Source organism: Sminthopsis crassicaudata, chromosome 1 (genome assembly GCF_048593235.1).
Source record: "Sminthopsis crassicaudata isolate SCR6 chromosome 1, ASM4859323v1, whole genome shotgun sequence".
Classification (NCBI taxonomy): domain Eukaryota; kingdom Metazoa; phylum Chordata; class Mammalia; order Dasyuromorphia; family Dasyuridae; genus Sminthopsis; species Sminthopsis crassicaudata.
The window spans coordinates 437,179,503-437,200,319 of record NC_133617.1 but is presented as its reverse complement, the minus strand read 5'-3'; the positions used below and the strand labels follow the sequence as shown (position 1 = coordinate 437,200,319).

General features: G+C 36.1%; 1 protein-coding gene across 2 annotated transcripts in view; it reads left to right on the top strand.

Annotated features, from left to right (window-relative positions):
- Window positions 1-1,486: 1,486 nt before the first annotated feature.
- The window catches only part of MYH11 (myosin heavy chain 11), a 122,787-nt gene continuing 103,456 nt past the window's right edge, over window positions 1,487-20,817 (top strand). For both annotated transcript variants that reach the window (XM_074280620.1, XM_074280619.1), the window contains exon 1: window positions 1,487-1,613. The gene's annotated coding sequence lies outside the window, so the exon portion shown is untranslated. The remainder of the gene's footprint in view (window positions 1,614-20,817) is intronic.

Here is a 20,817-nt window from a genome sequence, read left to right as displayed (position 1 = left end):
ATCCTGGGCAAGTCACTTAATCTCTGTTTGCCTTAATCCACTGGAGAAGAAATGGCAAACCACTCCAGTATCTTTGCCAGGAAAACCCCATGGCCAGTATAGTCCATGGAGATATGAAGAGTTGACATGACAGCAACAACAGTTATCTGAAGAATCGCTTCATGTTTCCCCTTCATTCACAGAAACAAGCTGTGTGGGATAGGATTCCTTGCATCCTAATTTTCTTACCTCTCCTGACAATGTCTAGAGAAGCTAGGGAGAGGAAAGAGTGTATATTGGGAAACCTCAGAGGGGAGGTTGAAGTGCCTTCCAGGGCACTACGTTAGAGTTGGGATGCTACACTACTGTACCATATTTAGTCAGGGGTAACGGGCAGCCCCGAATCCGGTATGCAGCTAATGGGAATTCCTGGGGAAACTTTGGCTTTTCCTTTTTGGGATGTCTCACACCCAGAGCTCTCCATATCTTGGGAGATAGTTATCCATTGAATTGGGGCGGGTTTTGGGGGGGGGGGAGAAGAGGAGAGAAGGCAGGCACCTTAGACTTGATTAAGAGGGAAAAGATGGGGGAAGAATTTTAACGAGAATTATTAAGGAGCAGGCTTCTCTCCCGGGGTTTCCTGTGCCTTTCTAGCCCCTTAGAAATTTACCAGCTCCCTTTCCCTCTTCTTCCTTTTATGGGATGTCTAAGAAAGAGTGTGTACGTGTGTGTGCTTGTATGTGTCCAGAAAGGGTTTTTTTTTGAGGGGGGGCAGGGCTGTGAAGTTTTGGGGTGGAAGAAAACTAAAAAATATGAAGTTTACCTTTCCCCAAAGACTTCGGGCAGAACCATAAATAACCCTTGGCTCCTAGAACTCGGGGAGCCTTATTTTTACATTCTGTAAAAATTCAAAATCCCCTCCCCTTACCTTGATCTCCCCAGTAGTGCTACTATGGTTTTTTTTTTTTTTTTTTTTTTCAGCCTTCTCTCTGATTGTGAGAAATAAACATTTTGGGAAGGTTTGGGGGTTAGGGGAAGAAAAAAGACGTAACCGTGGGATAGAGGCTGATGGATGCCGACTCCGCACTTTCTGTGCCCCAACGTTTGGCCGAACCGCTCTCTTTGTGTCCTGGGTGGGGAAGAAGAGGTTAAATCCAGAATTTTTGCAGACGCTAAATGTTTAGCAATTAAAAAAAAAAAAAAAACCGAAAAGAAGGAAGAGATGGGACCCAGTTTTCCTGTTTGCCAAATTCTACACCTTCCCTACCACCTGAAGATTAGACACTGAGACCTTATTCGGTACGATCCTCTCCCAGACCGCGCACCCTGCGTCTCTCATCCCGGAGCATCACACTCCTGGCGGCTGTTTGGAAAGCTCTTGGGGTCCCTTCATTAAATCTTCCCAGCAGGGGGCAGTATCCTGGGTCCAGACCCTTCCCCCACATTCCCCTCCCCCCCCCGCCTCCCCTTTTCTTTCTATTCCCCCTATCCCGCCCCATTCTTCCCACCCCATATCAGCTCTCCCTCTATATAGAGAGGCTGAAGAGACAGAGGGGATTTGGATTGTCCCAGCTGTGAACTGTGCAGGATCCGAATTCTCCAGTTTCTTCTCCGCTTCCCCTAATAGGATATCTGTAAGTAGTGGTAACAGGGTCCAAGGGGAGTTAGGGGTGGGGAGAAAGACACCAGATGTCACATTTACTCTGCTCCTCAAGACCCCCGGTAGAGGGCTTCCCTTAAGATGCTTTAATAAAGAGCATCTTTGTAACTTTGGAGGAACTTTTTAAGTTAAGATCAATGTAATAGTATTCACCGGAGCTGACTTTCTCCGTGTGCAAAAAATGCTTTGCCAAAATCTTAGAGCATTATCATGCATCATCAATACGGTCTTTTTAATCCCATTTAAAAGCAGGACTAGCGTCATTGGAACAACCACAGACAGAAAATACCGTCAATTTTATGCAAGGGTTTTTGTGACTGCTGAACAGCCGCTAATGAATGAAAGTCGTCACCCAAGGCTCCTAATTCCACTATTGAGTGCATTTATTTATAACAGCACATTTTGCCCCCAAGCTACTTTACCATCTATGCCAATCTCAATTTATGCACCTTATAAAGGAATTTAATATTTAAGAAAACAATTCAAAGCTACATTTGTTAAGTAGGAAACCATCCCCCAAAATATCCGGGACTAGGAAATTCACACAGATGTGATCACAGAGTTCTGATGCTTAGGTTAAATTGGAAATTGGCCAATGTGCAAGAGAAGAGCCAAACAGACAGCTATGAGACTAAATTATTCCTCGTGTGTTTTAAATGCCCTTTACAGATATATTTTTCAATGGGAATGAATTTCTAAGACGTGGTTAAAGAATGTCAGTAGATGTCAGTATGTAAAAGTTTCTTGAGTGCCTCAGAATAAAATGTGCTCTTTCTTTTTATAGGGTTGTTTTACTCTCCAACTCAAGATTTAATGGAGAAAACCTAAATCTCAATTGTCTCTTGTCTGTTAAATAACTCATTTTGTGTGTATATGCTGTGTATTGGTAAGCATCTCTTTGAGGAGAAAATAAGTGGGCTTTCTGTGAATTCCTAGAAGTCTGGGTACTTTTCCTGAGCACTGTTCTTTTCACAGTTTAAGAGTACAGGAGAAGTAGCTATTTTTGACAATGAGGAAGGAAGCTTCCTCTACCCCATGAAACCTTTCTTTATTCTGCCAAAGCTGCTGATCTCAGTAATGTTCATTTTTATATCCCTTTAAATGATCTTATCCTTCTCCAGATTCATAACTTCTCTTGAAAACTGCTAATGTGTAGATACTTCCTTAGGTGTATGACTTAGCTCTTCTCTTAGGCTGTAAAGACCTTTAGGACAGAGAACTCATCTTTGTGGTATGCCCAATAGCTAGCACAGTGCCTTGCACATAGTAGGTTCTCAATAAATATTTGTTGAATGGATGAGAGAGTGAATAAATGAAAGTCTGAAATATTAGCTGTCAGAGATTTCTTAGTGCTCTTTTCTACATACAAATGCTGTGATTCTTTCCATGTAAAGCCCTATGTTTTTATTATCACTTGGAAATAGGCGTGTTATTCCCTACAAGGTATTTGTTTTGAATTTGTTATCATCACATTTCTGTGGAACAGCTAGTATTGAGGAGAACATGTCCTTTTATGGTAGCATTCATATGTTGAGCACCCAGAGCCCTTTTCAAAATTTTCATATTAGCTATTTGTGAATCAAGGAATTTATCTTTCCATACCTTATCCCTTTATGAGATATGGAGAGTATTGTGAAATAATCCTGCTTAGCTGATTTTAATCCCAATTCTGTAGGAAAAGGAACTTTTACTCCTATTATTTAAGAAATGTATGTGTATGTATGTATGAAAATAGTATCACTCTCCACAGTGCATAAAGTTATAACAGGTACCCGTGGCTTTCAACATACAGTTTATATTTTAAATATACAAAACCTTTAGAATTTCAGAGCTAGAAGAAAATTCAAGAGATTACCCAGTTCAACTCCTTATTATAGGGATAGGAAAACTGATTCAAAGAAAGTTACTATGAATCTTTACGTAATAGAAGGATTTCCCTTTAATTCATCTTTTTTTTGGGTCAATTTTAAGCTGACATATTAGGGTGTGTTTGGGGCTAGAAAATATCACTGAAAACTTTTGTTATATCAAATGATAGGTTTATTCAGAGACCTCACATCATTAGAAGAGGACGGGAAATCAGTTTTAATGGCACAATTATATTTCTTTCTTATTGTTCCCTATCCCTGTTTTATTATTTTCCTCAATAGTATTTTATTTTTTATTTTTCCAAATGTAAAGATAATTTTCAGCATTCACTTTTGTAGGATTTTGTGTTCCAAATTTTTTCTCACTTTTTCCCTTCTCGTCCTCCTCAAGATAGCAAGCAATTTGGTATAGATTATACATGTACAATACTTTTAAATATATTTCCATATTTATCATGTTAGACCAAAAGGGAAAAGAAAAATTAGACCAAAGGGGAAAAAAAAACATGAGAAAGAGAAAGCAAACAAAAAAACAAACTAAAAAAGGTGAAAATCCACATTCAGTCTCCATAGTTTTCTCTCTGGATGTAGATGGCATTTTTCATTCAAAGTCTATCCCTACTTGAAAAACTCATTTAATAATCTTGATCAGTACCTTGAGGAAAAAGAATTTCATGAAGGCTACAGAAGAATTTGAAAGAATTTGCAAAGATACAGGAAAAATGATTTTGAAAAGCCAAGAGTTGTCCATTAATCCTGACAGATGAAAACTAGCTGGATGGCATTTATTTCTCATTTCTATGATTAGTTCCAAGGCTGTGATGATTCTGAGGTACAGATTTACCTATATTCTGAGATCAAAAATAAGATACTCTGGGATTTGCTCTCTGACACAGTTTAGGGACATCCTCCCCTCATTTGTCTAGGCTAGAAACAGAGCAAATGGACATGGAAAACCAGGATACCAATATTGCTTGGGACCTCTAAAGATCATTGTGTCCACCTCCCTCCCTACAGGCACATTGACATGCCAGGCAGACAGTTTTCTGTTTCTATGGAATCTTTTTATTTATTTATTTTTTTAAGTTCCATGGCTCATATGAAAGATAAAAGAAGACAGCTAGAAAATTCCAAGAGTCTTTGTATACAAATAGATCTCTATATCTCCTATAATGTATAAAGTTCTTTTAAAGTATGAAATAGGTTTTAGTGATGAGAGGTCATTGAGAGGGCAGAAAATCTGCTCAACTGGGGAAATTGATTCAAAGAAACCTACGAATCCTTTTTTTTTTTTTTTTAAATTATTTTCTGGAGGTTGTATTTATTTTTTTCCTCTTTTTTTCTTTGTTATTTTTAAAATAATAGTTTTTTTATTTTCAAAATACTTGCAAAACCTTGTATTCCAAATGTTTTTCCCTTCTTTCCCCTTATCCCCCTCCTCTAAGACAGCAAGTAATCCAATATATGTTAAATATGTGTAATTCTTAGGAATCCTTTTTGTGAAGGAAAGCTCTCCCTTATCTCTTTTATTTGTCAAAGTTAAAAATGCTTGTATTTGTCTTAGTACCTATTCTGTCCTCTTAAAAAGAGATAATAAAAATCTTATCTAGTATCTTGAGGAACTAAAAATAAGGAAGGACCAATGAAGCACACTCACTTCTCACTTCTTTCCAAAGGCCAAGATTCTTAGATTTTTTAGATATACATTTCTTCATGACTATATTTAGAACAATAACTTGTTCCATTTGATCTTTTCTGAGATTGCAAAAGGGAATCAATAGTTAGGTTCTGTCACTATGGGAAACTCTTCCTGGGGATCCACATGTAGAGAATTTTGTCAGCTTATTCTTTGAAACTTGACATACCCGTCTCATATAGTCATATGCCATCTAAATAATGGACTTAAACTCCATGTTTCAGGATTAAAATTGGGTTGCTCTTTAAGGCCACTCACAGTTAACACATTTTACTATCTTTCCTTGGGTCTTCTTCCAGACACTACTTTTAACTGGGAGAACTGATGCATTCAGAATTGGTAGCCTCAAGTCTGTCATTGCTGGCTTTTTATGATTTCAGAGGTGGTTCATGTTCAGGGACCAATTCCATATAATTTTCTTAGTTAATGGTGTCATTTTAGAGAAAATTATGTCTCTTCACTGTCTGATTTATTCATATTTAAAATGAAGGGATTGGATTAGTTGATTTTAAAAGTTCTTTTGAATTGTGTGATTTCCATGCAGAAAAATTTTTTAAAAATATGTTGAAGCATAGTTCATAGGATATTAAAATTGTCAGGAAGGGATTTTCAAAATCTTAAATTTATTTTTAGTTATCTCCATGTTAATACTTAAAGAGTAGGATCTTTATCTCTATTTGGAAAATTCATTCAAAACAAACGTTTTTAAAATCCCAATTCACAAAACTCTTGGAATTCTCTTTTGGTGTGCTTTAAGCACTTATTACAAAGACAAATGAGTAGCTCTTAAACTAATGTTGGTGATAAAGAACCCAGAAACAGGTAATTGGACAGAAGATAGGATCAGATCTGAGGAACGTTTATTTGACTTGAAAATACTCAGGGTGTATGGATTTTAATTCAATTCAACAAACATTTATTATCTGCTATATATGTTAGAATCTGTGAGTACAAAGACCAAAAAACAAAAACAAATCAGGTGCTGCCCTTAAGGAGCTTATATTCCTCTAAGGGGAAATAATAGCTAAAACTTAATGTGGTCTTTAAGGTTTTCAGAGTGTTTTCTACAAAAACATTTTATGCCTCAAAACAACTCTGTGAAGCAGGTACTGCAAATATTCTTATTTCCAATTTACAGGTGAGGAAGGTTTAGAAAGGCTAAAATCATTTACCTAGTCACACAATTGTTATATCCAAAGATTCAAAGCAGGTCTCCTGATTCCAAATCCAACACTCTAGGCACTAAACCCACTACTTTGTTTTTAGGGACACTCAGATACAGTTTGTTTGAACACTATAGATTCATGTAATTCAGTCATTCACTTAGCAGTATTTTGTAAAGGGTTTTTGATTCCTTTGATTCCTGGCCTCCCAACTCCAGAGAGTCTATGAGACAGAGTATTTCTCAGGCTGGGCCATTTCTAAGGCAAATCACCCCCATTGATAGCTGGATGTCCATTCAAATTCAGGCTGAAAAAGCCTTCAAAGTAATTTCAATAGGGAGATCCTGGTCTGATCAGTTCAAACTGCCTCCAGGCCCCTCCCCCCAACCCCCACCCACTCCCACTGAGATCTGCTCATAAAATAGGTTTCTGCTCTCTCATTTCTTTGTAGAATGTCCAAAGTCTGCCAGGACTTCTGCCTGCTGTGAAGAGACCCTTTTCTCAGTGAAAAACCTTTTGTTTTTTCTCTGCTAGGACTTTGCCATTGAAGAAGTCAGTCTTTCTAGCAAACCTGGCTTCTTATCCAACAATAAACTTCCCTTTTTGCCACCTAAAACTCTTCGGGTTCATGAATTCATGAATTCTTTCCAGAAGGACCTGTGCCGACCAAAAGGGGATTCCTACAACTCTCTGACTGCCACTAGAACCCCATCAATATCACACTGTATAGCACATCCCTGAGATATTCAAAAGTCCTTAGATGATTTAATGGAGGGAGGGGTTGATAAGGCTTTAAAGATACAGGTGATGAACTCTTGGGGAGTTGGAAAAAAGATGGACCAGAGATATGTCTTTTGTCAAAAATAGCTCCATTTGGGCAGCTAAGGCTTTTTGGGTGTTGAAGGCAATGTTGTTGTCAAGTATTGACTCATCAGCACTGACTTTGATCCTTCCTCTTTCCTCCTTCCCTATCTCTCTATCTTTCTGTCTCTTTCTGTCTCTTTCTGTCTCTGTCTCTCTCCCTCTCTTTCTCTTTCTCTCTCCTTCCTTCCATCCATCCAATCATGCTATAGAGCAACAAAAATGTTTAGTTTTATTTCAATATCTCAAGGGCTGATTTTTCAGATCTCTCTAGATTTAAATACTATGGACATCCCTGCCTCTTTCTGTCTTCTCTGTGTTCATCTTTGTATACACCAGCCCTATTTGCCTATAGCTCATTCATCACTCCCATATTTGGAAATCTAAGTTCTGGCTGCAGAAAATATTTTGTGATATCTAGATCTTTGTTCAGACATTTCCCAAGACTGTTTCAATTTATGTGCATATCTTTCTTTTAGAACAGTGGTTCTTATTTTCTTTCTCATCATGGACCCTTCTGGCAGTCTAGTGAAACCTATGGATCCTTTCTCAGAATGATATTTTTAAATAAAGAAAATAAAATGTATATAATTCCAAAGGAATTGATATAAATATAAGATATTTATATATATGTATATATATATATATGTATATAAACAAGTTTCTTGAGGTTGGGTCTCTATTCCTGCTAGAGAATGTTTCAGAGATATATAGCTCCAAAGGACCTCTAAGGCCATCCAGTCTATGACTCTCATTTTATAGATGAAGAATCTGATTTGCCAAAGATCACATAGATACTGCACATCAGAGGCAGAATATGAACCTAGGTCCTCTGATTCTCTTACTTCTATTTCTCTGTTTCTTGCAACTTGTGAAAAATGACTACTTGAAGAATCTTCTTGTGTTTTGGTGTGTTGGAGCCAGCTCTGATTTGAGAGAGCCCATTGTCAAATTTTTCAATGTGAGCATTTACACCTCACATATCAACCATCTTTCCAAATCAGGACTTGATTTATTATTTTGTTGACTGTCTAGATTTAAGAAAGTTTAAATAACATGGATTAAACTTAAAAATTTTGTACATTTTAAAAATCTGCATCATCCAGTTAAACTTTTACCATCATACCTTCCTGTTGCTCTGTAAACATTTGATTTCCACAGGAGGGCAGTAGAAGTCTCAGGGAGTGATGTCATTGCTAGATTAGGAGACTAGTAACAATAATAATAACAATAACATATCACACTTTAGAGTTTGCAAGTGCTTCCTATCCATTATCTCATTTGAGCCTCCTAATACCTCTTTTCCTATATCATTTTCTGTGTAGTGGAGGATTAGATCTGGTTCAGTTAACAAACATTTGCCAAATTCCTATTATGCAAAAGCACAATATCATGCCTGGGGATATAAAAACATAAATAATTTTTTTCCTGTTCTCAAGGAGTTTACATTCTGTCAAAGTGATACAGTAGGTGAGTAAATGCATGGTAATTGGAGAGTGAGTAAACACTAGCAACTGTGGAGATTGGAAAGACTTCTTATAGGATATGGTACTTGTGTTGAGTCTGAAAGGAAGCTTAAAGTCTGTTAATAGGCAGTCATGAGAAGTCTTCCCCAGGCATGGTAGAACAGTCTGTGACAAGGTGTAGAGAAAAGAGAGACAGGATGCTAAGTTTAGGCAGTAGCTAATTATGCAAGGTGACTGAAACCTAGAGTGTATGAAGTGGGGACTGAGATAAATAAATCTGGGGGTACATTGGAGCAAGATTAAAGAGATCTCAAAATAGCAGGCCAAAGGATTTGATCATTATTTTAGAGACATAGAGTGCCATTGAAGATTTTTGAATTGGTGAGTTACATGATCAGACTTGTTCTTTTGGAGAATTATTTTAGTAGCTAGGTGAAGGGTGGATTGAAGAGACTAGAGACAAAGACCATTAGGAAGCTATTACAGTTGTCCACGAAGATCCTGAAATGGCCTTCTGAGTAGAGAGAAGGGGCTGGTTATGAGAGATGTGAAGATCAAATTGACAAGACATAGCCACTGCTGACTCAACAGAAAGAGGGAAGCTTTGGGGAAAAGTGGATTTAATGGAGAAGATAATGAGTTCCATTTTGGATAGTTAAGCCAGGTGCAGTTGTCTAACATCTGGTAATGGTAAGGACTAGAGTTATGGTAAGGAAGTTCTAGAGTTCATGAATTTTAGAGCTGGCTATAGAGGATGGGGAATTTGTTTCATAGAAATGCTCACTGAACCCAGAGTGGCAAATGACATCACTAAGACAGGGTATAGAGTGAAAAGAGGTCAGGATAGGCTTTGGGGAACACTCATAATAAGGGTGAGGTTCATGGATGATAATCTAAGAAAGAAGACTGAATAGGAGCAGACCATCATGCAAAAGGAGAAAAAGGAAAGTAATGTTACAAATGGTAAGGTGCTGATCTTAAGGAGCTGAAATTGCACATGGGATAAATTCAGTTTGTTTTTAGTGGATATAGAGTGGACACAGAGGGGCCTTTGAAATTTCAACTCTTTTGTAGTCAAGTGGGGAATGGGTGGTGGACTGAAGTGTGTGTGTGTGTGTATGTGTGTGTGTGTGTGTGTGTGTGTGTGTGTGTGTGTGTATGTTTGTGTGTGTGTATATGTAGTTATGTGTAGGGGTAGTTATGCTTTATATCGCTAGAGCACTCTGAGTCAAGGTGAAATAATAGGGACAGGGAAAGAATGGAATGGTGACCACCACGAGAAGACCAGCTTTCCCCCTAAATTCCCTGGAGTAAAGCCCCATTCACCTAATTCTGAAGCCAAGGGAAGAAAGACTATCTAGAAGGAGGGAGGTAGTTAACAAAATCAGATTTTGTAGAGAAATCCAGTAGGATGAGGACTGAAAAAAAACCTTAGACATTAGAAGTTAGGAGATAACCTTGGAGACAATAGCTTTAATGGGTCAGTTTGGATTAATTGAGGAGTAAGTGGAATTTGAAGAGCTGGGGGCAATGAGTAGTGATAATTTTATCTGGGATTTTGATTATGAAATTGAAGAAATAAAGGATGAATGCTTGAGGGAATGGAAAAGTGAAATGAAGCTTAAAAAAAAAAGAATAGCAATGTTTGTAGCAAAGATGGATGAGCTTGCAGATAATGAAAAATTGAAGAGGACAGGGAGGAGGGGTAGGGAGGGAAGGAGAGAAAGTTATTCTAAATCAGTGTCATCAAACTCAAATAGAGATAAAGTATCCCTGCATATTAATTTCATTTTAGAGAGAGAGAGAGAGAGACAGAGAAACACAAAGAGATAGAGAGAGAGAAGGAGACAGAGAGAAAGAAGGAGAGAGGAAAGGAGGGAGGGAGAGAAAGTTGTTCTAAATCAGTGATATCAAACTTAAATAGAAATAAAGGATCCCTGCATATTGATTTCATTTTAAAGGGTAGTGTTATTTATATTTTATTGTATTTTTGTTCATTTCTTTAGATACTTCTCAATTACATTTTAACCTGTTTGGTTTGCATTCAGAGAATGTTGCTGTATTTAACAACTCTAATTTAAGGGACAAGGTCCTGGAAAAGATAGCAGGGAGAGTTCAATGATCCAAGTAGGATAATTGGCTTTGAAAAAAAAAGCAAGGGCGCCTCTGAGATTAGAGCAAAGAAGAGAATGGGGATCAATTTAGAGATAGGCATTAGTTGTGGAGAAAATGGAGCTTGTGTTCAATAGTCTCAGGAGGGTGTAAAAGGTAGGGCCTTCACTGAAGAGGACGAAGTGGAGTTGATATAGGGGACTTGAGGGGAGAAGACAATGTTGTTAATAGCCTCTTAGAGAGTGTGATAAAATCAATCAGAGAAGTGTAAAAAAAGATTGCCATGCAGTGGTAAGGACATGGTAGAGATTAATTAACATATTTGTAGTGGATCTAATCAGTAGATGATATGTTATTCATCTAGTGGTATTCAGTAGTACATGATTAGGAGCAAATGGCTGGTGGGCTAACAGAAGGATCGGACTGGCAAAGCATGAGTGGGGAATTGTATAAATGGACATTCAAATATAAAAAATAATATAGAGTTGTACCGATCAACTCTAGGGTCAAAATCACAAAGGGAAGAGAATGAAGTCAGAATGATTGGTTTGAATGATTGGAAGAATAATGATGAGTAGAAGTTGTGATGGGTATTAAAAATAATATATGAAGGAATGAGAAACTGAGGGAAGTTGTCATCTGTCGAAGGAAGGTCAAAGTTCTGAATCATAAAAGATAAGCAATTGTGTCTCTCCATGTGTCTCTGAGGTGGAATGAAGATGCAGATCATGGAAAATGATTTGGAAGGCCAAGGATTTTAAGGGTACATAGATTGAAGACCTAGTATATGTGCAGTGCTTGGGGTAAGTCAGGTGTTGAACTTTTTGAGAATAGAAGAAAAATAACCTAGAAAATTGTAAATTACAGAAAGGAGGCTCTGGTTAGATTGATATAGATGGATTGTACAGTCATTGAAGGAGGAGAAATAGCTAAGTGATGATGGGAGAAAGGATCTTTGGAAGTGAAAGTGAAGAGGAGCAAAGGATGTGCCTGCTCCTCCTCTTGGTCCAGTAGGTGAAGGGACATGAGGGTAGGGATGCAATACTTTCCAGAAAGAGTCAAAATTTGAATTGATAATGAAAGTTATATTTTGAAGCTAAACTGCTTCATTAGTAAATTATACTGCTGTCACTGATATACTGTGACACAGTCTAGCCTTGAATCTTAAAGGTTGTGGGTTTAAGGCCCATCTTTGGTTCATATTGGTTTTATGCCCTGTGTGGACAAGTCACTGAAGCTCTCAGTGTGCTAGACAACTCTCATATGACTCACAGAGAAGGCACCAAGCTGTATCAATAGAGAGAGGGTCTCATCCAGGGGTCCTCCACATCTCTACAACAAACTCTAGTCCCCATTCATACTGTTTAAAGTTTCTGAATTTTTGATTCTTCTCTGCTACTCCTGATTTTCTTAGACCAAAGTAGAATTAGCACCACATCACATGCAGAGAGTATTAGAGAAATGGAAAGTAATGCTCTTCACCAAGAAAAGTTGGTTTCCCTCTCTCCTTTTTTGGAGAGCAATGATTCTTTGGGATTGATCTCAGTTTTTGCTTGTAAGGATCGGAAGAGAACAGGTTTCTGGCAATAACAACCTTTGGATTCTTGTTTCTACCACTAATTTTTTTCTTGTATGGAAAGTGAAAATTATCCCATTAGTTCATCATTATATTATCAGAATCAGTTATGCATTTTTCAGAGGAGCTGGGCAGGGATATGTATAAGTTGGAATGGTGAAGGGTATGGAGACAAATCAATATGAACTCTACTCCATCTCTGCACCTCTTTGCTTTTTGGGTTGAATAGAATGAATCAGATGTAGTCTTTTTCTTTTGAGCTTGTAATTGGGGACCAGTGTTATGGATGCAGACAGAAAACTTAAAAGCATAAATACATAGAGAAATAATGAAACATTTACACTATTTCCTAATAAAGGATCAACATATAGGGGAAAACAGTGTAATGGAAAAAGCACTGGATTTAGATGCAGATGTAGGTTTAAATCCTGGCTCTCATCCACATCCAAAGAGAGAACTATGGAGACTGAATGTGGATCACAACATAATATTTTCATCTTTGTTGTTGTTGTTGCTATTTGTTGGCTTGTTTTTTTCCCTCATTTTCCCCTTGGATTTGATTTTTCTTGTGCAGTATGATAAATGTGGAAATATATATAGAATTGCACATGTTTAACCTATATTGGATTGCTTGCTGTGTAGTGGAGAGGGGAGGAGGGCAGGATGGGAGAAAAATTTGGAACACAGTTTTTGCAAGAGTGTATGTTGAAAACTATCTTTGCATGTATTATGAAAAATAGAAGTATATTTAGAAAGAAAATCCTGATTCTATGCTAAGCTTTTTTTTTTTTAAACATAAATAGAATTGTAGATAAAACCTGAAATGAGGAAGATCTTTTTTTTGTCAAATTCTGGTGTTGCCACTTTCAGGCTACATAACTTTGGGTCTCTCTCCTAGTTTCTTTGAGCCTCATCTATGAAATATGAAAATAATAACTCTGGATTTCTACTTCACAGGGCTCTTAGAAAGCTCAAAGGAAATGATATATGTAAAATAAACTTTAAAAGGCTTTTAAATATCAGTTATTACTAAGTCATTTCTTTGAGGTTCTGTTTCTTCATCTGTAAAATGTGGATAATACCTATATACACCTCACAGGTTTGTTTTAGGAATGTGCCCTGCAGAGTATTATGTCAATGTTATTTTTACTGTTCAGTTGTTTCAGTCATGAATACTTCTTTGTGACTCATTTTAAGGCTTTCTTGGAAAAGAATTTAGAATGGTTTGCTATTTCCTTCTCTACCTCATTTTACAGATGAGGAAACTAAGGCAAATAGGATTAAATGACTAGTCCAGAGTCATACAGCTAGTATTTAAGGCTCACTTTGAACTCAGAACTTCCTGACCCTAGACTTAGCCCTCTATTCACTTACCACCTAGCTGCCCTCATACAAATGTAACTTGTCATTATTTGTAGCAGGAAAAGAAAAGAGGCAAAATGGAGTTTAGAAAGAACACCAGAAGACTACATGCAAATCCTGCTTCTGTCACTTAGTCTCTGATATTTCTGGCAAATCACTTAACCTCTCTGGGCCTCAGTTTACTTAGCTGTAAAATGTGAGATCAGAGTAGATAGCCCTTTTTGATCTAAAGCTATGAGCCTATGACCTCCTAAGGAGATCTATAGGACATTAAATCTTTTTGGGGGGAGGAGGAATAAAGAAGACCCTATACAATACTTACTATTTATTTTTTATTAAAGCTTTTTATTTTCAAAACATATGCATAGATAATTTTTTTTAACATTAACCCTGGCAAAACCTTGTGTTCTAAGTTTCCCCGCTTCTACCACCCCTTCCCCAGATGGCAAGTAATCTAATATATGTTAAACATGTTAAAAATTAAAAAATACACATATTGAATTTATTTGTATACAGTTAGCTTGCTGCACAAGAAAAATCAGATCAAAAAGAAAAAAAAAAGAGAACAAAAACAAAATGTAAGCAAACAACAATAAAAAGAGTGAAAATGCTACGTTGTAATGCACTCTCAGTTCCCATAGTCCTCTTTCTGAGTGTAGATGTTCTCTTCATCACAAGATCATTGGAACTGGCCTCAATCATCTCATTTTTGAAAAGAGACACAAGGATATTAAATCTCAATAATGTGAATATTATCTCTCAACATTAAATGCAGTATGTTTCTTACTTATAGTCTTGATCTCACCCTGTTACAGAAAAGAAGGAAGGAGAAATACCTATAATTCATGAAATGATTCATCAGTTTCTCCCTTCTCTAAGTCAATATTTGGGAATCATGCTCCCCCTTTTCTGAGCAGGCTAGCTCCTCCAATGAACAAAATAATATTTGTTTCCCTCCTGAAAAAGACAAATTTATCATTAGGATGAATATTATTTACCTTTTCCATTTGCTTTGCAAAATCAGATTCTGTAGCTCCACATCAGTTTCCCATTTTAGTAGTTCTTTTAGGAGACTGTCATAGCTTCGTGGAATTATTTGTCATGATATTGATTTAGTCTATCTTCAGTAAGAACTCCAATTCATTGAAGTGTGTAAAGAAATGGACATTGATATTTTAAAAAAGTTCTTGGTTTTTAAAAATACCATAGATACTTTCTAATATTTACATTCCCCACTGAGCCAAGGTCTCCCATTTCATCTAGGGCCATCTCCAATCATCTTGATCTATATCTTGCCATTGGACCCAGACAGCTCTGGAGGGGAAAGTGAGGCAAGTGACCTTGCACAACTCTCCCTCTCTTAAATCCAATTCTCTTGCATATCATGGCATCACCTCCTTTATATCATAGTCCTCTTCAGAATAAAGGACAGACAACAACAACCCATTGTCATGAACAAAAACAATTAAATGAGCAAGGATTATAAATATGAGACATACACACAAACATCAAATAAAGATCAGGAATAGAATTTATAATGTAAAAAAATAAGGTTAGTAATTCTGATCTCAAACAAAGTTAAGGCTAAAATTGATTTAACCAAGTATAGGAAATGATTAGCCAATGGATTGAGAAAAATATGGAAAGACTTGGAATTATGAAAGATGTTCTCCATCTTCAGAGAAACAGAGTATAAACTAGTATAGTAAAGTCTTACATATATGAGTATGTATGAATGTATATATGTATAGATATCTGTGTATATGTATATACACAGATATATGAATATATCTATGCTTTCTCGGTGTGGGGAAAGAGGGGAAAATAAAGTAAAAAGTGCACAGCAAAGATAAGGAAGCAAAGAAAAGATAGATCTGAGCACAATGTGTAGTATTTATTTCATAGGTCTTGTATTTTGCTTTGTATTTTGAATCCTGTTTTATGTTCTGTTGTACATATGGAAATTTTCTTTTCTTATTTTGTATTTAAGTTTAACATAAAATAAAATAAAGAAAAACCATTAAGTTAAATAAATTGATGTCATGACTAACAGTATATTCAGAATTCAGCACCTATAAGTCCTCTAATTCTTTACCAAGAATTTAGTCATGTGCTGTCTGAAACCAATATTGCTCTATTTCTCCAATCTGAATTCAGTTGTCTTTTAGCAGTGTTTTTATGTATATTATTGTATATTATATTATGCATACTGTTGACACCTGCTGTCTTTACAACAGTTTATATAATTATTAGTATTTTTAAATTTTGAGACCAGGTCTTCCTATCTTGTCTAAATTGAAAGTGCAATGGTCCCTCATAGGCCCAATCTTACTGCTGATTGACACAGAGAATTTAGCCTTCATTTCCTATCTGGACTAGTTAGATTCGACTTAAGCTGCTGCTCCCTTCCCCACCCCCATTCTTAGAGGCTCACCATATTGGTGACAGACACCCCATTTATTTAGACTACTACAATTCAGAATTCCTAAACTCAAGTGATCCACTAATCTCCGGCTCCCCCAATAGCATGGATCACAGACATGTACCACAGTGACCAGCAATTCATATTTCTGTTTCTCTGAATTTGTCCTTTCTAACAAGGGCAAAAATATTCCTTTATGTTCATGTATCACAATCTTTTCCTCAATCTATTGACATCTTCTTTTTAGTTCTGTATGGGGGGGAGTCACAGATGAACACTGATTTTTTTGATAAGAATAACTTTTCACAGATTAGGTCAAATTCTTCATTCCAACTTTAGAAATAATTCCTGGAATTTTCTTTGAATATGAGCTATATAGTATATCTTGATTGTCTGTCACACATCATTCTGGATGACCATTCTTGGAAGAGAAGATATGGAGTTGGAATATGTTGACATAGTTACAGTCCAAGACAATTTTCTTCTGGAATGAATTCAATTTGTATGTGAAGAGCCAGTACCCACAACTTCACATCTGTTCTACATCTCTAAAAGATGCCTGGCGTACTATTATCCCTCAAACATAGCCTTTATTCCTTCTATTCTCATTCAGAATACCTATCTTTCTTCTATCTACCCACCTAATTATTCTTTTTCCTACATGGACTAATTTAAATAATTTTTCCATTGTAAAGTCTTGGTCACCTCAAGAGTGATTTCTCCCACCTTTTGAATCCTTGTAGTATTTCTTATCTGGTACCATTCATTGTGCTGTTCTTGTGTTAATAATCATCCCCCCTATAGATCTAGTATGCTGTCAAGCACAGAGTAAATATTTATGAACTGCTTATTAATTGACAGAAAAAGGGAAGGAGGATGCTGTAATGGAAAGAATACTGGATTTAGGAATTAGAACACTAGGGTTTGAATGTTGACTACTTCTATTTCCTTGAATCAGATTTCATTTCTCTGAACTTTGGTTTCCTAATTTATATAAAATTTATATAATCTTAATATGATTTTATATAAATTATATAAAATTATGAAATTAAAAAAGTGGGACCATAAAATGATAATAATAATAATACAAATAAACAATATTTATATAATGCTTTTTTACATAATGCATAATGTATTAAGTGCAGTACAAATGATCTCTGAGGGCTCTTGACTGTAGAATTCTATGATTTGATGACTAAGTTATCTCCAAGATCCTTTCTTGCTTTAATATGCAACTTAACTCAATTCATGGGATCATAGATTTAGAACTGGAAGGAACCATAGAAGTCATCTAGTGCAACCATGTCATTTTATAGATGAAGAAACTGAGACCTAAAGATCTAGTCCAAGTATACACATAGAGTAAGTGGCCCAACAAGGAGTGGAATTCAGTTGTCTGGCACTCCCTCTTAGACTCTTCATAAACATTTCCATAAACATCTTACTTAGTGACTGGAACTGGTTATTGTTGTCCTTCATTCTCAAAGAAAACCAAAATGACATCACTATGTTGGAGTCAAAGTACAGCGTGTCTGATTATGGCTGAAGAGTTTAATGCAAGCTCAGAATGCTCTATCACAGGTTAGGCATAAATAGTATACACAAACATTCGGAGTAGAGAAGATGATGGGTTTTGCTTTGAACATATTGAGTTTAGATATTGATGGACATCTTCTGGAAATGATGGCAATAAACACAGGCAATAGTACCAGTGATTGGAGGTGTAAGACTGGAAATCTGATAAGAGATGAAATCTGGGTACACATACTTGGCAATCAGAGAAAGTAATTGAGTTCATGAGAACAGATGTACTCATAAAGGAGATGAATGTACAGAGATAAGATGTCCAGGGCAGAGTTTTTGGAGATATCCACGTTTCAGGAGTGGGATAGATTCAACATAGAAGGCCAGTTTTTACCTCCACATCTAGACCATAAATGACATATTTTATACTTCTTTGTACCCTCTGTAGCACTAAACATCATGTGAAATTTGTTGATAAGCTGCTGGATAAAGTAAAATATCCTCTAAGGAACAGATTCTTAATTTGGGAAACACAGATACCTAAGGGGCCAATGAATGGATTTCAGGGGTCTGTATCCTTGGAAAAAACAATTACATCTTTATTTTCACTAACTTTTAATTGAAATTTAGCATTTCCTTCAATTATTTACAAACATTATTCTGAGAAGATGTCTGTAAAAGAGATCCACGACAGAAAAAAACCCCTCAGTATAAAAATATGTTTAAGGTTAAATTCAATTCAGTAAACATTTCTTAAGCATCTGCTCTGTGTAATACAAATCACACTACTTCAAAACCTTGTTATTTCAAACATGAAATAAGATATAATTTCTAGAGGGAGATATGAAAAATATATAGATAATATCATATAGGTCAAAAGATTCATATATAAGAGTAACCTAAAAAGAAAGTGTAGTGAGATAATTGAGAAGGAAGAGAACTCTCATAATTGAAAGACTGAAAAAAGTTTTGTGAAAGAAGTATCATATAAATAGGGCTTTGAAATCAGGAAAGAAATTCAAACAGTTAAGATATTGCAGTGTACTGTCCCAGACATAGGGGCCATTGTGCACAAAGGTGTGAAAGGCAGATGAAATCAGAGAATTATGAATGCCTTATTTGACTGGAATGTATAATTTGTGAAGGACAGTAGTAAGATGATTGCAGCCAGATTCTGGAAGGCTTTGAATGTCATGAGAATAAAAATGATATGACCAGACCTCAAATTAAGAATATTACTTTGGCAGAAATATGATGGGAAAAATTGGAAAGAAAAAAGACTAGAGGTGGGGAGTCCACAAAGAAAGCTATGACAAAATCTAAGTGAGAGATAACTGGGCAATTAGAGTGGTTGAAATGGGGATGAATGGAAAAGGAGTGGAAGAGGCACAAATGTAAGAAATGTGGAAATGGAATTAATAGGATTTGACAGCCAGTTGGTTAAAGTGAGGGAAGAAGAAGATTCAAAAATGACTTTCAGAGCTTGATCTCAAGTGAAAGAATGATTTTGCCATTAAGACATCCCTGTAAAAATGTCTGGCAGGTAGTTGAAATCCAATCCAACCTAACAATCATTTATTAAGTGTTTACCAATTGCAAGGTGTTATATTAGATTATAGAAATACAAAGATTAAAGAAAAACTGTCCTTGCCCTCAAGGAGTTTACATTCTATATATACACTTGTAAGTTTTAGATGACAGTTTTAGGAGGGAGAAAGCACAAATGAGTAGAAGAATCAGGAAAAATTTCCAGTAGAAAATGGCACCTGGACTGAGCCTTGACATAAAATAGGAATCTTAAAGGGTAAAGATGAAGATAAAGTGCATTCCAGACCTGTTTATATAAAGACAGAAAGACCAAAAATGGAATGCTAAACAAAAAGTAGGCCAGATGTAGAATGTATGAAAGAGATTAATGTAGAAGAAACCCAAAAAGATGGGTGGGAGTCAGATGGTGAAGAGCTTTAAATGTCAAATTGAGGAATTTTTTTTAAATCACACTGGCAATAAAAAAATCACAGGAAATTCTTGAGCAAGGTCAGTCTTATGTGAATATTTACTTTTTATTTTGTTCTTTATTTTTAAAAATTCAATTTTATTCAATTTTCAGTTTCAAATTCTCTCTCTCCCCCATCTCCCTCACCTATGGAGAAGGCAAGAAAACACCCCCATTATAAATATGTCATGAAAAACATGCAAAACAAATTCTCTCTTTAGTCATGTCCCCAAAAAAAGAAAGAAAGAGAAAGAGAAAAAAAGTATGCTTTCAATTTGCCCTCTGAATCCATCAGCTGTCTATATGTGAATAGCATTTTTCTATTATGAGGCCTTTGGAATTGTGGTTTGTTATTCAGTTGATCAGAGTTACTAAGTCTTTTAAAGTTTAATATCATGACAGTGTTACTATATAAATTGTTCACCCGGTTCTGCTTATTTTACTTTACTTACTTTACTTTACTTCGTATCAATTTATATGAGTATTCTCAGGTTTTTCTGAAGCCTTCTCCTTCATCTTGTTGCATCATATTCATATACCATAACTTATTAAGCCATATCCCAATTCATGGGTATTTTCTAGGCTTCTAGGAAAAGCTTCTCTTAATATATTCTTGTATTTGAATCCTTTTGGGATTATTTTACAATCTGTGTAATGGGTAAATTGGAGAGAGAAGAAACAAGACTGAGAGTTTAACTTAAAGGTTATTCTAATATTGCCTTGGTGAATGGTGATAAGGACCTGAACTGGGTGATGATTTCATAATAGAGAGGAGAGAAGGGCATAAGTGTGAGAGGTATTATGGAGGTAAAATTGATGAGATTTAAGAACTGATTGAATAAGAGGAAAGTAAAAAAGAGAATCAGTGATAACTCTGAAGTTGCAAACCTAGATGACTGAGAAAATAGTAGTGCCCTCAATAGAAATAAAGGCATTTGGAGAAGTGGGTGTAGAGGAAATGATTACTTATTTTCTTTTGGCTATGTTGTGGCTGAGATGCTTAAGGGACATCCAAGTGAATATGTGGGACTAAGGATGTTAGGTTGGGGTAAAAATATAAATTTGGCACTTAGCTATTTGAAATAGGTCATTTAGTCAGTACTTACTTCTTGATTTGCTTACCAAAGGGTAA